This window comes from Gopherus flavomarginatus, chromosome 7, assembly GCF_025201925.1.
Source record: "Gopherus flavomarginatus isolate rGopFla2 chromosome 7, rGopFla2.mat.asm, whole genome shotgun sequence".
In the NCBI taxonomy this organism is placed as follows: Eukaryota; Metazoa; Chordata; order Testudines; family Testudinidae; genus Gopherus; species Gopherus flavomarginatus.
Window position 1 is genome coordinate 100,971,131 of NC_066623.1, and position 22,651 is coordinate 100,993,781.

General features: G+C 46.1%; 1 protein-coding gene across 1 annotated transcript in view; it reads right to left on the bottom strand.

Annotated features, from left to right (window-relative positions):
* The window catches only part of HOOK1 (hook microtubule tethering protein 1), a 194,895-nt gene that overhangs the window by 21,384 nt on the left and 150,860 nt on the right, over positions 1-22,651 (bottom strand). The gene's annotated exons all lie outside the window — the stretch shown is intronic.

A 22,651-nucleotide genomic window follows, 5' to 3' on the forward strand; every position in this document is an offset into this window, starting at 1 on the left:
TCCTAATTTTATTTTTGGTGTTTATTTTATGGTGTTTAGGTGCTTTAGAAATACTTCAGAGGGTCAGCTATTTTGTTGGCTGGCTGAGGCTCAGTGTAGCTAAAGAGCAGTTACATCCCTTAGTTTGCAACGTGGATAGTATTTTCAAGGGTAGTTTAAAAGTATTTGTTGAGCAATGTTGGATTTTGGCCCTATCATTCGTGAAAAGTGATTCCTCAAGAAATTCTAAGAGTAAAAGGAGTTAATTAAATTTTTTCGCAAATTTAAATATAACTTTCTGCAAAAAAGTTCCAATAACTGACATTTTTAAGTTAATAAAGAGCACTTGTTCATATTGTTATTTATATAGCTAATTTGTTTACTCAGAGTTGTATTAACAAGATAAAAGAGCTCCAAGCCCAGGTTCTGAGCACCCATGACAAAATGCAATGCACACCTAACAGATCTTTCTAACTGTTTCACTGAAAGCCTTACACTAACAGCAACATGAGTATAACCCTACCATCCAGAAAAATCCCCTATTAGAGTCCCAGTGCTTATATGTTCCATTCTATGCATCCGATATATACTCTTCTTATATGTTCCATTCTATGCATCCAATGAAGTGGGCTGTAGCCCACGAAAGCTTATGCTCAAATAAATTTGTTAGTCTCTAAGGTGCCACAAGTACTCCTGTTCTTTTTGCGGATACAGACTAATACAGATGCTACTCTGAAACCTGAGTGCTGGAACTGTACACAAAACCCACTGAACACAAAAAGCACTTTTCCCTTCTCTAGATCTCCTATCTAAGAAGCTATGTATACAGCTGTAGATTCCATATCTCCTACCTCCCACTACTGTGCCTACATGAAAAGACCATTTATCCTGCACTTGCAATAGTAGATGCTTAGTTCAAGTAAATATAATCACCATTATTTGAAAAGCAATTTCCCTTTGGCTCCTTCTTCTTTTTCCCTATCATTTGTGTGCATGAATACTTGCATGTGCCTGTGCCTATTTTCTCTCATAAGGTTGTTCACGGCTTCCTGAAATAGGGTCAGATTTCTGTGAATGGGGGTTTCATGAAGCCAGCCATTTTCACCAGTTCCCCCTAACCCCTGCACAACCACCTGCTGAAAACCCAAGGAGTCAGTGGAATGGCATTAGAGTTCAGGACATTTTTCTTCCCCAGTCAAGTTGCATTGTTCTTTTCCCATTTATTCTGTGCTAAAACCTCATCAGCCTACTCCTGAACCAGATGGGAGGCTGGTGAGGAAAAATAGTTAATACAATTATGATGGATGCAATGTAGTGCTGATGGCAATTTGGATGGGCTCCTTAATGATGGCATTAATGACACAAGAAGAGACTATTGCTTTCATTGGAGGATTCGGTCTCAAACTCAAATAGAGGGTGTGTATTTCTGAGTTTATTTTGCAACTTCACAAAGACCGCCACGGGGGAAGAGTAGGTTAAAGAGGGGCCTAGTGCTAGTTTACAACAACCCCACCACCATACACTGATCTAGCACCTTTCAGCCCCAAGGATCCCAAAGAGACTTAAACACACAATCCCCCCCAAAGCGCAGCCCGCGCTGATGACAGCCAGTTAGCAGCCATTGCGTAGCACACTGCCCAACTTTGGGGATGAAGCAGAAAATAGGCTGGAGTCTAGAAACCAGGTGTATGTGAGGAGAAATGGGCTTTTGATGCTTTGTCAGTTATTCTTCTATTACATTTCCTCTGCTGCTTCTTTGGTATGGTGAGAGTGGTACAGTAAAAGCAAAGGCTGACTACAGTTAAGATCCATTTACTCTGCTTACATTAGAAAACAAGATTTTTCTGAGTCCCTTCTCAAAGTGAACCCACCCCCCGCCTGCGAAGGATTTATATGTACATCATTTTTCCATGTAATCGTTTTGCCAAGCAGGGAGGGCTTTCCAAGGATTTCTACCCATGTATACCCAGCCTGAGGGTGCGAACACAGGTCCCAGCATACATACCACCTAAGAAAGTCGAAGCCTCTGAAGTTCAATGAATCTGCACCAGAGTAGTGCTCACTGCAGCTTTGTCTATTATACCTCCCCTCAGCATAGAGGGGGAACATCTGCTGGAGCCAGTCATAGAACCACGTGTTCCGCTCGTACCTTCATGTTCTCTAACTTACATTTTCCCGGGGGGCGGGGTTTGGCCACACTATAGATTAACAAACAGACAATTACAAATGTTTGCTGGGGTAGTGCGGAAGAAGGAGAGTGATACTGGAGACGAGGTTAGATTATGTGCAAAATAATCTCCAGCAGGTTGTCTATTTGCCTGTTTCTTCCAGTTTATTTTGCAAGCCTTGGCTATCGCTCCAGGCCTTTTCTCCTACTCCTTGTTTCACTCACGGCTGATGTACTTCACTGTGCATTTGTTTAATTTCATCTTGAGCACAAAGAACATACCCTGTGTTACCCAGGGCCTTCAGAACCCAAAGAAGGGATGAAGTAACTGTTTCACTCCAGGCGGTGTCATGAGTAGATCAGCGGGAACACAGCACTTCTGGCTGATGAAAAATTGATATGAGTAAGAGTGCTCTTACCTAAAATGACAATTTATTAGATGTAAGCACACTTGTGACAGTTAGTAGTGACCCCCGTACAGTTAGTGGCTTTATAATAGCTGGCAACCAGGGGGGGAAATAGGATGCCTCACGGACACAGTAGCCCGAACTTTTGAACTGTCTTCCCTTATTGGTCTTCAGGCAGTTGAAGCTGGCCCGAAGCTGATTTTTGCTGAGCAGATTGCAGAAGTGCAGGGTTTGCTAACCACCAATCAAATGCTAACAGGATCAAAGCCTGTGTGTGAGTGTGTATAAAAGATTCTTGGTTTTTGTATGGAGTAGAGTTTTTTTGTACCAAGGTACAGAACTCTCCTTTCTTCTACAGAATAAAACAACCTTTCCTTATCCCTGTCTGGCTGTCATTGGCTCTCAGCTAGGCGGACCCAACATTTCGGTAACACACTCACACACATGCAATGGGTTTAGAACATCCCACATAATTACCTAGAATCTGAGCTGGTATTGAGCAACTAGCAGCATGTCTGTGATGGCCGGTCTCTTCCCCGCCGGGGAGTATGATGTGAGGCATTTCTCTCAGAATAGCTTTAGAGAACTGTTCCAAAGTACACTCTATGACCTAGTCTTTTTATAGCTACCTTTTATACAACACATAGCTTATAGTGACCCCTACTGGGTCGTCACCTCTCCTAACTTCAGTAAACTACTTATCAACAAACCATTCACAACAATCTTAGCCATAATAAGCTTCTATATAAAACACGCTCAAACTCAAGGTCTCCATCCACATATTTTCTTTCAGTCTCAATTTCTTAACTCTTTTCTCCCCTCCTCCCACTCTGATTAGCAGGAACTGCACGTCTGCAGCTAGCATTTGACCTTGCCTCCAGAAGTCCTGCTTCTACATATAGACCCTCAACTAGATGGTGTGCTATTTTATTAATTCATAGTGGCTGAATGCGCACAATATGCTAACAATTAGCTTGATCAAAGTCTGGGGTAACAACACCCCTCCATTCCAGGGCTCTTATTCGATAATTGCTTAGCAAGGCATTTCCCTCCTCTCGACTCCCAACATCCACATAGTTAGTATCTTGCATAGAAGGCTGTTCTGTGATGGCTCTTTTAGTATTTCAGATTTTTTTCATGCATATCACTTATGCTCCTGTTCAGATTGCTCTTCCACTCTTACTGCAGCCATGGCTAAGTATCTACTGAACAATTTCAAATAAAGTCCAGTGTCTGGCTAAAACCAGAATGTTCACAATGAAGAGCGAACGTCTGACTCTCTAGCACCTGGGGGTTCTTCAAGGGCAGAGGAGTCCCTCTCTAGTCAAGCTAGCTGGGTCTAAGATTGCTTTATGGCACCAGAGGGTCTGAACTAACACATAGTAGATAGAACATTAACTCTTTTCTTTATATCGTGAAGCAAGATCCTACTCATGGATCCGTCCACTGGTCAAGGCCAACTGAGTGAGGCCTTGTAGTTGGGTGATCACCCACTCCTGCCTGGGAGGGCTTAAACAGCCGAGGAGAGCGCTGTTGATGGAGTAAGTAGCTCCCAGGCTGATTTGGGGAAGAAGCCTCAGGTGTGGCCATGCCCCAATCAGGGCTCAGCTGGCCTTTATAAGAGGGCAGTGAGTCAGGTGCAGACAGCCTCTCTCTCTAGCCTTTGAAGAGAGAGGGACCAGGTCGCCTGGGGAGCTAAGGAAGGTACCAAGGGTTGAGCAGTGCTGGGGAAGGGCCAGGGAGCTAAGGAGCTCCAGCCTAGCAGAGCCCCAGGGTGCAGGTCGAAGGAAGGGCCCACTCAAGGGTACTAGGGCTGCCGAGGGGCAGCTCCATTATAGATAGAGGCAGCAGATCCAAACTCAACCTTGCCTTTGGTGAGTGGCTTATACTGCAGTCTGCCCCAGGGAGCGGGGGCTATTTGGTAACTGGCAGAAGCCTACAACTGAGGTGGGGATAACGGGTGGCAGTGGGGGTTCCCCCGGGAGGGATGACCCAGATACTGAGGGATATACTGCCAGGGGGCAAGGCCCTGGTGTGCAAGTGGCACTGGATCCGCGAGGGACATAAATGCCCAGGTGAAAGCAGGACACTTGCCTGCAGAGGGCGCTCTGATGGCTGGAGAACTAATTCCCAGAAGGTACCAGAAGGAGACGTGATGCTTATGTGCCGCTATTACACTGAGTGGCTCTCACATCTTTTACCACTTGCTCCATGCCCTCTGCTTACATCCCCTCCCTCTTCGTCCCCCAAATGTATGCTGTAAGGCTTAGCACAGCCTTTCTAATTGAAAGAGTTTGGGCTAATACAATCTCTTTGGGAATTCCCGGCAGAAGTCCTAGCAGCTCAGGAATGTACCCACCAGACACCTGGCACACAGTTGGGCAGCTAGTCCCTTGTGAGGTGGCTACCCTCTATTTTCAGTGTGCTTGCATGATCAGAACTAGCATGGCTATGCTGCCACCAGGCGGATTTACACCTCTAGCCTGATATGCAGATATTGCCTTAGGGTCTGTCTACACTTCAAACGCTGGTGCAGCGCTTCAATGTAGACACTCACTATGTCGACGTGAGAGGTTCAGCCAGCAGTGCAGTTAATCCACCTCCCCAGGAGGCAGCAGTGAGGTCAATCAATGAACTCTTCCACTGACCTAGCACTGTCTACACTGGGGTTAGGGCGGCATATGTATGTCTCTTGGGGGTGGATGTTTCATGCCCTGAGGGACAGAGCTATGCTGAGGTCAGTTTCCACTGTAGACACGCCCTCACTGATTACATAGAATAAACCCCACTGAGCCTTCGTTTAAGACGTTAGGTCCCTTTCTCACTGCTGACACTCCAAGCCCTGATTTCTACATTGCTTACAACAAGCACTGGGCTGTTAGCAACCGTGAGGCTATTCAGTTGCATTAGGATTCTGCCCTCTAGCCTAGCCCTCTCACCCACTGGAACATTTCTGTACCTCTCCCCTCCATTTGAGGGTTGGTCTACCTTAGCTGGACAGTACATGAGTATCCCAGAAGTCTTTAAACATTGTAAGTATATATTCATTTAGTGAGCAAAGAACATGACATATACCCCTCGTTGCATTAGGAAGATCTCTCTCTGTATTTTATCTTGTACATGCATCCTACATGAACATTTCATTATCGATGTGAAGGATAACTGAGGATGGTAGCCGTGTTTACCTGTAACAGATCTCTGCCTTACTCTGCCACAAGCTATTTCTGCTTTTGCTTGGCCCACTCACTGTTGTCCCCCTTCAGTGCATCTTCTTTTCTCCCCAGCTGTTGATGCTTTGTATGGCCCATGCCAGCTGGGGCCTCTTTATTGGCTACTCTCATCGCATAGACAAAGCAAGCCACATCATTCCACGGTTTAAATTTGGCTCACTGTTGGAGGAGATGTGGTGCGACCGTTACAGAAGGTGTGCAGGTTTGGATTGCTGCCAGACGGAGTCACCCAGTCCCAGTCATGATTGCTTCCAGAGAAACAAACAAACACAATCTGATGCAGTTGGCAGCCTAGCTGCTGGCAGATGGAGAGCTGATGTGCCTACAGACTGACCCTGAAGAACTACCTATAGGTGTGAGAATCTTGAGTCCTTAGCCAGGTTCTTCACATTTCTTAATGTTGCCAGTAGCTAAATGCATGACAGGCTCTCAGCCCAAAACATAGCTTGTGGAAAGTTCAATGGCAATGCCACACAAAGACTTAGGAAATGCAGCTTGACTCTGGAATAACAGCTTTGGGGGCATTTTGTTCTCTTTCTTGATAATCACAATGTAAAAACTGTTAATAACAGTTTGTAATACAGGAGGTCTCAAGTCCAACTGGGACTATAACACCCCAAAGTCCCTGCTTTGGAGAACTAACAGTTCAAACAAACAAGATAGACAGAGGGAGAATATTCTGATCCCCATTTTAGTGATTGGGAACTGAGAAGAAGAGAGAGACTAAGTGACCTGCTGAAGGCCACAGAGGAAGATATTAGCAGTGCAGGGCATTGCACCCATGTGTCTTGAGTCCCAGTCCAGTGGCTGGACCGTATGATCGTACTTCCTGTCAACTTTTCTCAATACCACCTCCCCCTACATCATATTGATATATAAAACCCTCCAAGTCATTTCCTCCCTAGCTTTCATCATTTGCAGATGACGCTAAACTGCTCAAGATAGTTAAGACCAAAGCAGACTATGAAGAGCTTCAAAAAGATCTCACAAAACTAGGTGACTGGGAAACAAAATGGCAAATGACATTTGATGTGGATAAATGTAAAGTAATGCACATTGGGGAAAAGTAACCTTAATTATACATACAATATGATGGGGACTAAATTAGCTACAACTAATCAGGAAAAAGATCTTGGAGGCATCATGGGGTACAGAGAATAATACGGAGAATATCTTATTGCCATTATATAAATCCATGGTATGCCCACATCTTGAATACTGTGTAGAGATGTGGTCTCCTTCTCTCAAAAAAGATATACTGGCATTAGAAAAGGTTCAGAGAGGGGCAACTAAAATGATTAGGGATTTGGAATGGGTCCCATATGAGGAGAGATTAAAGAGGTTAGAACTTTTCAGCTTGAAAAAGAGAAGACTAAGGGGGGATTTATAGAGGTATATAAAACCATGAGTGATGTGGAGAAAGTGAATAAGGAAAAATTATTTACTTGTTCCCATAATATAAGAACTAGGGGCCAGCAAATGAAATGAATGGGCAGCAGGTTTAAAACAAATAAAAGGAAGTTCTTCTTCATCCAGTGCACAGTCAACTTGTGGAACTCCTTGCCTGAGGAGGTTGTGAAGACTAGGACTATAACGGTATTTAAAAGAGAACTGGATAAATTCATGGAGGTTAAGTCCATTAATGGCTATTAGCCAGGATGGATAAGGAATGGTGTCCCTAGCCTCTGTTTGTCAAAAGGTGGAGATGACGGCAGGAGAGATCACTTGATCATTACCTGTTAGGTTCATTCCCACTGGGGCACCTGGCATTGGCCGCCATCAGAAGACAGGATACTGGGCTGGATGGACCTTTGGTTTGACCCAGTATGGGCATTCTTATGATGTTACGTTCTAAGCTAAATGAACTCAAAGTCATGGAGACAGATATGAGTCAAGGAAGCCAGCAGAGTATCAGAAACTTGGAAAAATCTCTGACTGGATGGGCTCAGGCGTTTGGTCACAAGCCAAGGTGGTTCAAAAGTTTTAGATTTTTTTTAAGCAAAACTTTTTAATTGTTTCTTTAAACAATCAAACACAGCAAGCAGCAAACATGTGGCCACGCACTTCTGAAACCCCAGAACATGTTCAGGTTTTGGCAGACTAATTTCAGCTTTTCAATTAAAAAAACCACAACAAATTTTGAAGGAAAGCAGACATTGTCCGTGATTTTTTTGCTTTTAAAAAAACCCCTAGTTTCTGATCGAAAAAAAGTTTTGACGGTAAATATTTGTCCAGCCCTTTTAATGAGCTGTAGTGCCTTTTAGCACTAGCTGATGCTGACAGCCCGTGATACCTTATAAAGAAGTTTTCTCAGTTGGGTTTGTGCTGAGATACGGAAGGTTTAAAAATGTTTATTTTTCCCAGGGCTGCCCATGGGGTGCGGGGGAGGAGAAAGTGGGCCAATTTGCCCCAGACCCCGCAGGATCCCCCATGAGAGTATAGTATTGCAAATTTTTTATGTAAGGGGCCCCCAAAATTGCTTTGCCCCAGGCCCCCTGAATCCTCTGGGCAGCCCTGTTGTATGATCATCCAGCAGTCAAGGGAGCAGAAGTTTACACATTTTCACAAATAAACAGAATTGTATATATATATAAAAACAGCCCTGTCTGTTTTTCTCCTCCAAATGGAAACATCCCTCAAGGCCCCGCTGTTAACTGGCTAACCTCTCAGGTTAAAAAAAGGGGTGACAATAATAAGTTACAGGAACTATATTGCCAAAGCTAGTAAGCAATGAAATACATGCCTTAATTTACTGACTACAGGGCAGACAGCTCAGGAAGATGTACCAAATGCTGTACAAATGCATAAATGACATCATCATCATCAACCTCATTAACTGTATTGTAGTCACACTTGTGATCAGGGCCTCATTCTGCTAGGCACTGAGTCAGAGAGTCCATCCAAAAGGGACAGAAAAAAAGTACCAGAAATAAACTATTATTAGCTCTGTTTACAGATTACTTGCCCAAGGTCACACAGGGCGTCTGTAGCAGACCGGTGACCCAAACCCAGATTTCCCGAGGCCAAATCAAGTGTCTTAACAAGACCATCCTGCCCCTCTTTGAAAATAAGCTTTATACCTGTACATTACAGAGGACACTGGATTTTTTTGGTGGTGGTGGGGAGAGGGGAAGAGGCATGAAACATTGCACAGGTAAAATACAGTGTGTGCTTTTGGGCTTCATCAAATGCTCTTTTCCAGTCACTGAATCTCTTTTTATACTCTCACCATAATTATATTCAACAGAACCATGCAGGGACATGCTCTTGTTTTCCAGTGTGTGGCTCGCATCACCACCTTGCTCATGAAGTTACTGGAGGTGACAAATCTAGTCTAATTGCTACACATTACACATTGTCTGTGAACAGGTCATACGCGTTTAAAAAATTCCTCTTTAGCTTCCACGTCCCTGGGAGAAAAAACGGAGTGGGGATTATGGGGGGGTAACAGCGCATGGAGAGAAGCCTAATGATTATTAATGTTCCTTTCCAGTGGTGGTTAAGGATACGCACAACTCCTTGCAGGAAACATTTTGTGCACATGCACACACATCCCAACTCCCGCAACCAAAAGAGCAGGAAGAACGTGGAGTTCAGCAGTCTTGACCATGGAGTGTTAGGAATGAGAAAATAATTTAAGAACAAACGGAAAAAGCCCAGCTAGCCAGTGATGTGCAGCTGTTCTAATGAGAGTAGCCTTCTAAAAACAGTGCTAACATATGTGACATCACCTGGATAAAAGTCTCTCCTCCTTCCTCCAAAAGTCCCCTCCAGCCCATATGCCACCTCATCAAAATCTGTTTAGCCTTTATGTCCCTGCCCTGGAGTCAATACCTCTCAAGTCATGAATGCGCTTTCTGTCCCAGCACCTCATGGAAGGTCCTTGAAGCGGGGCTCTTAGCAGGCAGCTCTCCCTCAGCAGCAGTGATGGAAGGTAGGTCAAACTGGAGAAATGGTCTGAAATCAATATGATGAAATTGAACACAAATGAGCAGTACGTCATTTAGAAAGGCAAAAAAAAAAATCAAACGCACAAGTACAAAATGGGGACTCATTTGCTAGACAGTAGAACTGTTTGAAAAGGATCTGGGGATTATAGGGAAGCACAAATTGAATAGGAGTCAACAATGTGATGCAGGTGCGAAAAAGACTCATATCATTCTGGAGTGTACGAACAGGTGCATGGTATGTAAGACATGGGAGCACAGTTGCCAACTTTCACGCAGTAAATAAGAACCCCAACTTTCACAACAAGACAAAAATCAATCTACTCCCATTTCAAAACAAGCCAATCCCTGAGAAGCCCAACACACAATGTGACTAGATCCCCCCGACCCCTCTAGCATGCGGTCTGGGATGGTGGTGGGCCCGCTGGGCACTCCTGACTCTCTCCCTTCCTTGCCCCTCACTTGCCCCTGCCTGCCTGGAGCCGATCAAAAAAAGAAGCAACAAGCCAAACAAGCTACTAGCCAAAAAGTAGCCAACGAGCAACTCAGAAGCTAATTAAGCCAAAAACAAGCCTAATTTCTGTGGTGGTTTTATTTTATTTTATTTTTTATTTTTGGTAGGTTTGGCATGTCTGCATGGGAGGTAACTGTCCCTCTCTGCTCAGCACTGGTGAGTCCTCCGCTGACGTACTGTGTCCAAAGCTGGGCACCACACCTTAGAAAAGATTTGGACAACCAGGAGAAATGGTCCAGAGGAGAGCAACAAAAATGACCCTGACATGGGAGGCAAGATTAAAGCTCGGCATGTTATTCTTGAGACAAGACCTGATAACAGGTTTCACATATGTTTGGGGCTACTCTCCATGTCCACTGAAGGCAGGACAAGATGTAATGTATTTAATCTATAGCAAGGGAGAGTTAGGTTAGATAGTAGGAAACAATCTGTCTAACTATGAGGGTAGTTAAGAGGCAGAAGAGACTTCAAAAGGAGGTTGTGGAAACCCTATCACTGAAGGTATTTAAGAACAGATTGGACAAACACCAGTCAGGGATGGTCCAGAGTGCAGGGAGTTGGACTTGATGATTCCAGGTCTACATTTCTATGGTTCTGTCCTGCTGGCAGGGGGCTAGTCCTACAGCCTCCAGACATGCTCAGTGGGTGACTAGCATGCTCCAACAGTGGTCTATGTGACTGCTTGAAAAATGGGGCAGCAGGGTTATTATGCTTCTAGAACCTGTGGGGCTTGAGCAAGATAAAAAAGCAGATGACATCCGTTCGCTCTCCCTCACACACATCCCTTCCCCTCCTACTGCAATGTATGGAGAGCTTTGCAGTCTGGGAGGTGGAATGGTGTCACACGGAATCCATATTCCAGCACGTGCAATGATCCATTTACTGATACAGTTCAGTGACCTTTCACTTGAGCTTTGGACACACTTCATGTTTTATGGCAGCTGGAGGCTGCCGCTCAAGTGCTTGCCAAGGCACTCTGCTCCCGCCCAGGGACTGCCTCTCCAGCGCTCCTATTGGCCTAGCTGAGGAAAATAGATACCTAAACTCTAGTTTCAGCCTCTCTCCACTAGCTACATTGTTGCCACAACGCTTGGACTTGGATTTCTAGCAAGCAAGAGCGAGCGTGCGCTCACACTAACAAGCATGTGTCAGACATAGGACTAGCATGGTATCCCTTTAAACAGTTTGGCCCCCTCTAGTGGTGCTCGCTGTGTTGTGTTGCAGATGCCCCTAGAAGCCTACAGTATATGCAGCTACGCCTGGCAGGTTGGATAGTGTTAGTAACCAGCGTTATCTGGGCCGCACCCTGCCTGTATGACACCTTCATTTTATGGGTTGTGTAAAGAGCAAAAGGCACAGTAACATACGGCTCAGAAATCATTGGCCTTGTATGACTACAGAGTTGGTTGAGTTACCAAAAGCAGAAAGTAATGACCAGGTAAGGGCAGTTATGTGGGGGAGTACGAAACCCTAATATCCTAAAGTACCATTGGCTACAGGCTTTAATCAATACACTTTTGAACAGGTCAGTGTGTAGATTTTCAAGATTCTAATTGACTGGAGAGAGATGCCACTGGCTGGGGCAGGGAGCATGTCAGATTTTGGGGGAGCTACTTTAACCATGATTCCAGGGCCAACTTATGCACTTGCACACTGTAGGTTTCTTGCTGCTAATGCCTGGGGGGAAACCAAAAATTATAATGCAAAGCGGGTGAGGGCTCAGTTCAAAGAGCTTGAAAACTGCTCAGGGTGCAGGGAGAGGTGTAGCTAGGGGTTGTGTGTGGGCAGGGTGCAGGAAGAGGTGTTGTTAGGGGCTGTGTGTGCGGAGGGTGAAGGCACGGGGTAGCTAGGAGCTGTGAGCAGGGGAGTCGCTCAGGGTCCAGGCATGCCATAGCCAGGGGCTGTGTACTGGGAGGGATGTAGCTCAGATACAGGCAGGTGGTAGCTAGGGGTTTTGTGCTGGGAGGGATGTAGCTGAGGGTGCTGAGAGGGCTGTAGCTTAGCATGTAGGGAAAAGGGTAGCTAGGGGCTGTGCGCAGGCAGGGGGAAGCTCAGCAGGTAGGTGGGGAGTAGCTAGGGGTGTGTGCCGGGAGGGGGTGTAGGCAGGCAGGGCTAGCTAGGGGTGTGTGCTGGGAGAGGGTATTTCATACCACATTTGGATGAAGTTTGCCCCAGGACAGGAATGCTGCCTCTCCTCCTCCCCATCCCCCTCCCCACTGCTGTGCTCCACTGCCACCATGCTGCCCCTCCCCATCTCCCCCATGGAGCTGCTGCTGGCTGAGCTGATTGGGATCAGGACCCTGCCTCCTGAACTGCTGTGCAAAGCCAAGTGGGGGCATGAGGTCAGGATAGGGTGACCAGACAGCAAGTGTGAAAAATCGGGACAGGTGTTGGGGGGGTAATATGAGCCTATATAAAAAAAAGACCCAAAAATCGGGACTGTCTCTATAAAATTGGGACATCTGGTCACCCTAGGTCAGGGTGTCCCTTTCCCCCTGCCCATCATGTACTCAGGGCAGGCAGAGTACACCCCCTCGACCCAGCCCCTGTCCAGTGAAGGTGCCCCCACTGTGCCAACTCTGGACTGAGCGCCCAGCCAGCCCTGCAGGAACATCGCCCTCAGGCCCTCAGCCACAGCTTCTTCATGCACCCTAGCTACACCCCTTCTGGCAGACAGTGCCTAGCCACTTCCTTCCTGCACACTGAGCTACACAGCCCCTATCTACCCTCACCTGCACCCTGAGCTACACCCCTCCCAGAACACAGCCCCTTCCTACAACCTGAGCAACTCCCTTTCCTGCACAGAGCCCCTAGCTACCCCTCCTGCTTGCACCCTGAACTATACCCCTCCCAGAACACAGCCCCAGCTCCCTCCTGCCTGCACCCTGAGCTACAGCCCCTTCCTACAACCTGAGTGACCCCCTGCCTGCACCTTGAACTAACCTCTTTCTGCACATAGCCCCTAGGTACCCCCTCTCTACACCCTGAACTACACCCTGAACTACACCCCTCCTCATGCACAGACCCTTGTTAACTCCCTCACCTGCACCCTGAGATACCCCACTCCCAGCATGCAGCCCCTAGCTACTCCCCTTCCTGCACCCTGAACTATACCCCTCTCTGCACATAGCCCCTAGGTGCTCCCTGCCTGCACCCTAAGGCACTTCACTAAATGGCACCCTGGCCAGAGTCCACCGCCAGATGCTATTCTGAAGGGCGAATTAGAAATGAGTAGAGTAGAAGGAAATGAGATTGGAAATTACTAAACCAACAACAGACGGGAGGGACCAGGGAGACTTTTTTGGTGTCACACACATGGTAAATAGCTGTTGTTTCAGTCCAGCATTTCAAGAGCAGCTAACTTAATTCCAGTAAAACACGTTATACTTATGTATTGAGCATTTGTTACTCTATTGTACAGAACAGCTGGCATGCTATCAACAGCTATACCTTCAAGACTACTTCAGAACTTCGATCATTACACCCATCTTTTGGAGGTGTAACTTTCTGATTCTTTAATTTTTGAGGCTGCAATTTTCTGGGCCTGCTCTCAGTCAGTGTGTGAAATTTTTCACTTTAGAGTATATGTGGTTCAGCCTCTTTTATTTTGCATACGGGGTGAGTTCCCTCTCCCCACCAATGCTGTGGTTGTGAGAGTGAGAACGATGTGTGGAAATGATACTTTAATGATTTTTTTGGTCTAACCCTGAAATGTCTTGGAGGAGAGAATTCTTAAGGAGGTGCTTTCCAGGAGCCTGGTTGTTTGGCTGGTTTAGGTTTGAAATCATACCTGGTGTATAAATTTTAAACAGCAGCTTTTTCTGTTTTAAAGCAAAGATGGCTGAACCACACGAAAAACATACTGGAATCCTGGCTAGGTGCAGTGGCTGCTGCTCACTGAACTGTATATAGTCACTGTGGAGGGAGGGAGGGAGGGTTGATTGCTGCTCAGTATACTTATCCAGCTCTTTTAGTTTTCTTTGATGTATACAAGGGATGGGATGCAACAAAAACAAGCAAGACATTGAGCTATCATGCACACTCTTCTCAGGTCCATCCTTTCTGTTCAGCTTCTTATTTGTTTGCATCATCTTTTCTGTTAACAGTGCTCATTGAGAGAACTAAATTTCAGTCATCTTTCAAATCTGTCTTTAAAACGTAACACTGAAAATGCTTTTTATCCCATGATCTCAGTGCTTTACAAAGGGTGGACAAGGATCTTTGTTTCCTTTTCACAGACGAGGACACAGACACAGAGATGAATCCCTTGCCTAGGTCAGGTTTCAGAGTAGCAGCCGGGTTAGTCTGTATCTGCAAAAAGAACAGGAGTACTTGTGGCACCTTAGAGACTAACAAATTTATTTGAGCGTAAGCTTTTGTGGTCTACAGCCCACTTCATCAGATGCATGGAGTGGAAAATACAGCATCCGAAGTGGGCTGTAGCCCACAAAAGCTTATGCTCAAATAAATTTGTTAGTCTCTAAAGTGCCACAAGTACTCCTGTTCTTTTTGCCTAGGTCAGAGAGTCAGCTGTCAGGATGGAGAATAGAAACCACAGCTATGACTATAGACTCATAGACTCTAGGAATGGAAGGGACCTCGAGAGGTCATCGAGTCCAGTCCCCTGCCCTCATGGCAGGACCAAATACTGTCTAGACCATCCCTAATAGACATTTATCTAACCTACTCTTAAATATCTCCAGAGATGGAGATTCCACAGCTTCCCTAGGCAATCTATTCCAGTGTTTAACTACCCTGACAGATAGGAACTTTTTCCTAATGTCCAACCTAAATCTCCCTTGCTGCAGTTTAAGCCCATTGCTTCTTGTTCTATCTTTGGAGGCTAAGGTGAACAAGTTTTCTCCCTCCTCCTGATGACACCCTTTTAGATACCTGAAAACTGCTATCATGTCCCCTCTCAGTCTTCTCTTTTCCAAACTAAACAAACCCAATTCCTTCAGCCTTCCTTCGTAGGTCATGTTCTCAAGACCTTTAATCATTCTTGTTGCTCTTCTCTGGACCCTCTCCAGATGGATGGAGAGGACCCTCTGTCAGGATGGAGAATAGAAACCACAGCTTTGACTATCTGGCAGTTTCCAGAGGAACACACTGCCCCTTGGAGGAAAAGTGCTCAGTGTCAGCAAGCTCTACCGAAAGAGGGGCTATAGGGAAGAAGCCAAGAAATTTGAGTGGGTGAAATGCATGCTGGGAAAGAACTGTTACTTACTTTAGTAATTGTGGTTCTTTAAAATATGTTGCCCATGTATATTCCACTTCTGGTGGTGCGTATGCATCCCATAGACGAGATCAAATTCTTTTAAAAAGCAGCATCCCTTAGGGATGCACATGTGTCCTGCATGTCCTGTGTGTTCCATAGCCAAGTGCATAAAGGGCAAAGCAGCTGAAATCGCTAGACAGAATTGGGTGTTATAGAAGACAATTGCCTCCTATTATCACATTTGCCCGGTTACTCTTCAGGGGGTGGGGAGTGGGGTGGTCTGTAAATCTATCAGTGTGCTGCTTGTATCATTTGTGTTTTCATATGGAGCTCTACTTCTCCCTGCTGCATTTCGGGGGCAATTCCTCTCGATGATGCTGCTTGCTGCTGACAACTGCGTCATTGAGAGGCGTTGCTGCTGAATTTCTCCGCTATTTTGGCGGCGACATCTCTCGCCGCTTCTTACCGCCGACAAGTGACGTCATCGAGAGGTGTTGCTGCCGAAATGGCCATGAATGAATTGGACAAGTTTGGTATTGTTGGCCACGGAGATTAACAGGAGAGGGGCTCGTCATGCATCTCCTTATGTACTCTTCTGAAAAAGTATCCTTTGGACTCACTGTTGGAGTAATTTGGATCATAGCCAGGAGAGTGTGGTAAGTACATGGGCAACATGTCTCCACTTTTCTGTGATGCAGAGGAGGAGAAAATACATTTCCTTCATAGGATAAGCCATCCTTCTTGGAGTTCTAGAGGATCCTGAAGTGTCCTGTGCAGGAACTGAGGTGGCTGATACGGGCAGACGGCACCAGTACAGGCAGGCGGCACCGGTACTAGGAATTTCTTTACAATGTCCAGCAATGGTGACTCTGGTTGTTTGGTTACTTCCAAGTCACGCAATACCGTGAATCTTCCTGGTACCAAGTAAGTCAGTTCTAGGAGTGTTTCCCTCAACATTAGCTGGTTGCATGGTAGGTGTAGTGGATGAGGGCACAGAGCACTCCAATATTAGGTGCTAGTATAGAAAGGTACACATCGGCTCCTGATGGGCCGGTGTCTAGTGACCAATCAGTGCTCAGGTGTCAGTCAGCAGTACCTGATCCAGGCCTCAAAATGGCTGCCATTCTAGCTGGTGTCAGTAAGAGAGTGCTTCATTTCTTATCACTCCGAGCAGTGCTCTTCCCTCCCTCTCTCCTCAGAAGATTGCATTGAGAAGGGTTTGGAGGCTCTTGACAATTCCATAATCAGCATGTAAAGTCTGGAGCTTGGGGTGGCCCTGGGGCTAACAGAAGCAGTAGCAGACATGATCTGGTCCAGTTTCTTCCTTATATGGCACAGAAGATGTATTCACAGATCTTTTCACAAGGAAAAACGTTTTTTGGAAGGATTCTCTCCCCCTTTGTGTCTTTTTTTTTAAAGGCAATAAACTAAGCACTTAAGTGCTATATATGCTTCACTGTGGCAGATGCAGCATTTTGATTCTCCATCATTGATATGAACAGCTGCTTTGCAGGAGAGACTTTGATGGCAAGAACGAGAAGCTCGAAGTTGATTTAAACAAATCTATAGCTTGTAAGCTACAAACATTTTAGGCACAGTAATTATGACAGCACCCAAAGGTGCTGATCAGGACACTGTACAAAGTAAAGGATAGACACGGCATCTATCCCAAAGAATTTATGGTATAAAGGACTACCAAATGCAGGACTTAAAATAAAGAGACCACTGAATTCATTTTAATAATCTTTATGTTAATATAAAATAATATTTTCCAGAGAAAGAATAAAACCAGAGTTTAAAATAAGTGCAATTTTTTTCCAGATCTATGTGATAACACAGTCTTTACGTTTGTTTTAAAAATGGAACATTTAGACACTGATTTACAGTAAACCTCAAACCTGGCAGAACAAGTGGAAACAAAAGTAAAAGGTTTGGGAAAGTTACTTTATCAGACATCATGAATTAAGTAGCATTTGTTATTTGAAAAAAATTCCTAATCTATAACTGCTTAAATAAAACATTAGTATTGCTTTTACTAGTTGTCATGAAGTAAATGCTTATGATAGAAAAGAGAATCAGAAAAAAATGGCCACATCATCGAGGTAGGCAACTGCATATTCTCCCAATCCTGCTAGGAGACCATCCACAAGTCTTTGGAAGGTGGCAGGTGCATTTCGCAGCCCGAAAGGAAGCACATTAAATTCCTACACCCCTGCATGGGTGATGAATGCTGACCTTTCTTTGGTGGGTTCATCTAGTGATACTTGCCAGTACCCCTTGGTTAAGTCTATTGTAGAGATGAACTGGGCATGTCCCAATTTCTCCAATAGCTCATTGGTGCGTGGCATTGGATAGTTGTCGGGACGAGTTACCGCATTTAGCTTACAATAGTCCACGCAAAAGCGTGTTTCCCCATCTGGTTTGAGTACCAGAACCACTGGAGATGCCCATGCACTGGTAGAGGAGCAGATTATACCCATCTGTAGCATGTTTTGGATCTCCCGTTCTATAGAAGCTTGGGCATGAGGAGACACCCGGTAGAGTGGGGTTCTAATTGGGTGAGCATTACCTGTGTCAATGGAGTGGTATGCACATTCAGTCCGTCCTGGGGTGACTGAGAACAATGGGACGAAGCTAGTGCACAGCTTCTTGATCTGTTGCTGCTGCAGACGTTCCAAGGTTGTGGAGAGGTTCACCTCTTCCACGCCACCATCACTTTTTCCTTCATAGTAGACACCTTCAGGCCACTCAGCGGCATCTTCTTCCTGGGCTTTAAACTAACAAACCTTTAAGTCTCTGGAATAAAAGGGCTTGAGAGAATTAACATGGTACACTTTAGGCTTTAGGGAGGAAGTGGGAAATGCTATGAGATCGTAAACAGCTTGGACCGTGAATGGCCCTTCCCATGACACCTCCATCTTATGGGCCTGTTGTGCCTTCAAGACCATAACCTGGTCTCCTACTTTGAAGGAACGCTCTCTGGTATGTTTATCATACCAGGCCTTTTGCTCTTCCTGAGCATCCTTTAGGTTTTCTTTAGCAAGCGCTAAAGAGTGTCGGAGGGTGCTTTGTAGGTTGCTTACAAAGTCTAGAATGTTAGTTCCTGGAGAAGGCGTAAACCCCTCCCATTGCTGCAACTGTAATGGCCCCTTAACCTCGTGGCCATACACAAGTTCAAACAGTGAAAACCCTGAACTGGGATGTGGTACAGCCCTGTAGGCAAAAAGCAACTGCTGCAACACTAGGTCCCAATCATTGGAGTGTTCATTTACGAATTTACGTATCATGGCCCCCAAAGTTCCATTAAAGCTCTCCACCAGGCCATTGGTTTGATGGTGGTAAGGGGTGGCAACCAAGTGATTCACCCCATGAGCTTCCCACAGATCTTTCATGGTCCCTGCCAGGAAATTAGTTCCCGAATCTGTAAGGATGTCGGAGGGCCAATCTACCCTGGCAAAAATGTCTGTTAGGGCCTGGCACACAGTTTTAGCCCTGGTGTTGCTTAGAGCTACTGCTTCCGGCTATTGGGTAGCAAAGTCAACAAAAGTCAGTATGTACTGCTTTCCTCTGGGGGTCCTTTTTGGGAAAGGACCCAGAATATCCACAGCTACTCGCTGAAATGGGGCCTCAATTATGGGGAGTGGCTGGAGAGGGGCTTTGACCTGGTCTTGGGGCTTTCCCACTCTTTGGCACACCTCACAAAACCGGACATAATTAGCAATGTCCTTGCCCATCCCCTCCCAGTGGAAGGACTTCTCCAACCGGTCTTTGGTTCTGTTCACCCAGCATGGCCACAGGGATGATTATGGGCTAAGCGTAAGAGCTTTCCCCGGTACTTAGTTGGAACTACCAAGTGTTTTTGAGGATGCCAGTCTTCCTGGTGTCCACCAGAAAGAGTCTCCTTCTATAAAAGTCCTTGTTCTACAACAAACCGGGATCGGTTAGAAGAGCTGAGAGGTGGTGAGGTGCTCCATGCTGCTGCCCAAGCTTTCTGAAAGCTGTCATCTGCTTCCTGCTCCATCTGGAACTGTTCCCTCGAGGCTGGAGACACCAGTTCCTCCTTAGACTGTGGACTTGGGCTTGGTCCCTCTGGAAGCGATGTAGGTGATGGGGCTGTTTTCGCTGATGGTGAACCGCTCTCCGCTGGTGCACCATGCGATATTTCAGGCTCTGTCTGAGCCTCTTGGGTAGGGTTGTCTGCTGCTTCTGCCAGTTGAGGCCCGCTGGCGACCTCTGGCATTGGGGTTGGAGATGGGTTTGCAAGCGCTGGTGTCAGTACTGGCAATGGTTCTGATGCTGATTGCTTTTCCAGTTCCGGGTCTCGGACTGGAAGCACTGTGGCTGTTGCAGTCGTTAGCAGGGGATCTAGGTCCACCACCTCTGTCTGGGTCTCCGGTAACACAGACGGGGCCCTTGTGGATGGCTCAGGAACAGGGATGGGTCTGGAAGCTTGCCTGGCTTGGCTGCGTGTAACCATTCCCACCCTCTTGGCCCTCTTTACCTGGTTGGCCAACTCTTCCCCCAGTAGCATGGGGATGGGATACTAGTCATAGACTGCAAAAGTCCACATTTCTGACCAGCCTTTGTACTGGACAAGCAGCTCAGCTGTAGGCAAGTCTACAGATTTTGACATGAAGTGGTAAATTGTCATTGGGCCTCTGGGTTAATGAATTTGGGGTCCACTAAGGATTGGTGGATAGCTGACACTTGTGCCCCCGTGTCTCTTCAAGCGATAACCTTCTTTCCGCCCACCCTCAAAATTTCGCTTCGCTCTGAGGGTATTTGAGAGGCATCTGGGCCTTTGAATCTTCGATGTGATGGTGGTGTAATGAACTGCACTCGGTTGGGGTTCTTGGGGCAGTTGGCCTTTATATGTCCCAGTTCATTACATTTAAAACAGCGCCCTGCTGACTGGCCACTGGGCTGAGGTGGGTTGCTGGAGACTGGTGAGGTGGGACAATAGGGGTCTGGGGCTTGCCTTGGGGTGTAGGTGGAGTCTTGGGTTGCCCCCGGTGATAGGGTTTATTTTCTGTTTGCCCCCTGGGATATTCGCTCCCCTTGCTAGTAGCTTTTTTCTTTTCTGCCACTTCAACCCATCTGGCTCCAATCTCTCTCGCCTCGGTTACAGTTTTGGGCTTCCCATCTAGGATGTACTTTTCTGTTTCCTCAGGAACACCCTCTAAGAACTGTTCCATTTGCATCAGGAGGTACAGCTCATCCAGAGATTTAACATTTGCTCCTGATATCCAGGCATCCCAATTCTTTCCAATGTAGTAGGCGTGTTGGGTAAATGACACATCTGGTTTCCACCTTAGGGCTCTGAACCACCGACGGGCATGCTCAGGTGTTAGCCCCATTCTGATTCTGGTCTTGGTTTGAAAAGGTTTGTAATCGTTCATGTGTTCCTTAGGCATTTCAGCCGCCACCTCTGCTAAGGGTCCACTGAGCTTCTTCCTTGGCTATTTCTGCATTAATTAGTTCCATCCGTCTCCTATGTTCCTTGTCTCTTTCTATGGCTTCTAGCCTCTCCCGTTCCTGTTTAATGGCTTTCTTGGAACTCATTGTTCCTGCTTTCTTGTGCTGGCTGCCCGCTCTGCAGCTTACTGCCTGGAATGCTGCAGCTCAGGCTGCTTCCTCAGGGCTGCTTGGTTAACAGAGATTTTCTAACTAGCTGTGCCCGAGAGTTAGAAAGAAAAAAAACAATTCATTTGTAAATGCCTTTTGCTGGTGTCTGCTGGCTCACAGCTTGAGCCTCCTTTTAACAAAGACCCTTGTTAAAAAACTTAACACCTCTGCCCTCAGGCTGCTATCTGAGCAGCCAGAAAGGAGAGAAAAAAAAACTCACTGGCTTTGATTTTTAAATCCAATCCTCTCAGCCTGCTTTCAAGCAGCCAGAAAGGAGAGAAAATAAAAAACTCACTGGCTTTTGGTCCTAGAAATCCCACTGCTGTACACCATGTCAAGGTATTTTTCCCACTTTGAACTTTAGCGTCCTAAAAGTGGGGACCTGAATGTACCCTTCTAAGCCCTCGTCCAGACTAACCCGCGGCATCGGCGGGTTAAAATCGATTGCTCGGGGATCGATATATCGCGTCTAGTCTGGACGCGGTGTATCGATCCCCGAGCGCGCTTACATCGATTCCGGAACTCCATCAATCCGAACGGAGTTCCGGAATCGACACGGAGAGCCGCGGACATCGATGCAGCGCCGTCCAGACTGGTGAGTACCTCGATTTTAGAAATTCGACTTCAGCTACGTTATTCACGTAGCTGAAGTTGCGTATCTAAAATCGATTTTAATTTCTAGTCTGGACGTGGCCTAAGCTTAATTCCTATCTTAGATCTGATAGCGCTGCCACCAGCCAAAAATATAGTGTTTTGGCACACTTCCTATTCCCCCAAAATCTTCCCTGGGGAACCCAAGACCCAACCCCCTTGGGTCTTAAAACGAAGAGAAATAAACCATTCCCCCTCCTTTCCCCCTACCAGACTTTCCCCTCCCTGGGTTATCCTGGGAGATTACACTGATGCAAACTCCTTGGATCTTAAAACAGAGAGGAATTAACCTTTCCCCCCCACTCCTCTCCCCCCACCAATCCCTGGTGAGCTCAGACCCAATCCCCTTGGGTCTTAAACAAGGGAAAAAATCTATCAGGTTCTTAAAAAGAAAGCTTTTAATTAAAGAAAGAAAAGTAAAAATTATCTCTGTAAAATCAAGATGGAAAATGTTTACAGGGTCCTCAGCTCATATAGACTAGAGGGACTCCCTCCCCCCTAGCCTAAGATACAAGTTACAGCAAACAGAGGTAAAATCCTTCTAGCAAAATACACATTCACAAGTTAAAAAAACAAACATAAGACTAATCCGCCTTTTCTAGCTAATACTTACTATTTTGAACATAAAAGACTGTTTCAGAAAGATTGGAGAAACCTACGGTGCATGTCTGGTCCCTCTTAGCCCCAAGAGCAAACAACGAACAAAAAAACCAGCACAAACAAAGACTTCCCTCCACCAAGATTTGAAAGTATCTTGTCCCCCCATTGGTCCTCTGGTCAGGTGTCAGCCAGGTTCACTGAGCTTCTTAACCCTTCACAGGTAAAAGAGACATCAACCCTTATGTATCTGTTTATGGGGCAGGTACTGTCACTTACTGTATGTGTGTAGAGCAGCTGGAGCAATGGGGCCCCA